Source organism: Formica exsecta, unplaced genomic scaffold (genome assembly GCF_003651465.1).
Source record: "Formica exsecta isolate Colony F162 unplaced genomic scaffold, ASM365146v1 scaffold421, whole genome shotgun sequence".
Lineage (NCBI taxonomy): Eukaryota > Metazoa > Arthropoda > Insecta > Hymenoptera > Formicidae > Formica > Formica exsecta.
The window spans coordinates 34,946-36,482 of NW_021851451.1; positions in this window are offsets into that span (position 1 = coordinate 34,946).

Consider the following 1,537-nt stretch of genomic DNA (forward strand, 5'->3'; position numbering starts at 1 on the left):
AATTTATTTAATTAAAGTCTATTCCGGCGTTATTACGTCGCAATCGATTGGCGCAAAAGCGATATCGATGCGGGTAAATTGATGCGTTTGTTGAAAACGGTGTTTCTCGCGCGCGGCAAAATATTTGCGATTATATCGTTGAAATTGACTCGACGCAGTTTTCTCACCCGGCGAAAATGAGTCGTTCTTCATAATTTCCACGCGCCGTACTGACAAATTATCCGAAGTCAAGAGAAGCGTATTAAAGATCACAGCACTTTCCAACTCGCGTGTGCAATCTTCGATGTGCATATCCTCACTCGACCTTTCAAGGGACTGTTATTATAACGGTATCGCAAAAAGTATAATTTATAACGGCAAATTAATTTCATATTAACAAGCAAAATGTCACGATTGTAAATCTTCGGCGAATACATACTTGCTACGCATTATACAAATACTTACATATGCAAAATAATATACACGCATTTAAAACAATTTAAAAAAAATTGATGTTTCTTTAAAAATTATGTAATATGCATCTTCTACAAATATTTAATTTGCCAAAGAAATTTTTCGCGTAAAGATCGATAAAGAACTTTCTCATCGAAATATGAATTATTAGAAAAATTAGATATTATATAAGCTTTATCTCTTGTGAAATTGCCGATAGCGAAATACTGGAAGTCTATAATTATTCTGCTTATATTTACAAACTAATAGATATGATATTATATTTAATTAAATAATATCTTAGAGCCGCAATGAAATGACTTTTTGCGGCGCACCTTTTGCATTATTTCAGAATCTAGTATTATCTCGATCTTGCCGATAATGGCGCTTACAATGCAGGTTAAGTGCGGACACAAGGTTGTAATTTATTTAATTAAAGTCTATTCCGGCGTTATTACGTCGCAATCGATTGGCGCAAAAGCGATATCGATGCGGGTAAATTGATGCGTTTGTTGAAAACGGTGTTTCTCGCGCGCGGCAAAATATTTGCGATTATATCGTTGAAATTGACTCGACGCAGTTTTCTCACCCGACGAAAATGAGTCGTTCTTCATAATTTCCACGCGCCGTACTGACAAATTATCCGAAGTCAAGAGAAGCGTATTAAAGATCACAGCACTTTCCAACTCGCGTGTGCAATCTTCGATGTGCATATCCTCACTCGACCTTTCAAGGGACTGTTATTATAACGGTATCGCAAAAAGTATAATTTATAACGGCAAATTAATTTCATATTAACAAGCAAAATGTCACGATTGTAAATCTTCGGCGAATACATACTTGCTACGCATTATACAAATACTTACATATGCAAAACGCCATGCTTCGTTTCAATGCGAGAAAATTATGCATAATCCTTCCCGGTGCATATCGCGAAATGTCATCATTATTCGAGAGAATTTACGTTTTACGCATGTATAATAAAGTGCACTCTTGCAGTATCATAATAAATTTATATAAATTTTTATACCGAATAGAAAATAAATATTAAAGTTGCAGGTCGTCGAACAATTGTTTAATTATAGGTAGAAATGTATATATATAT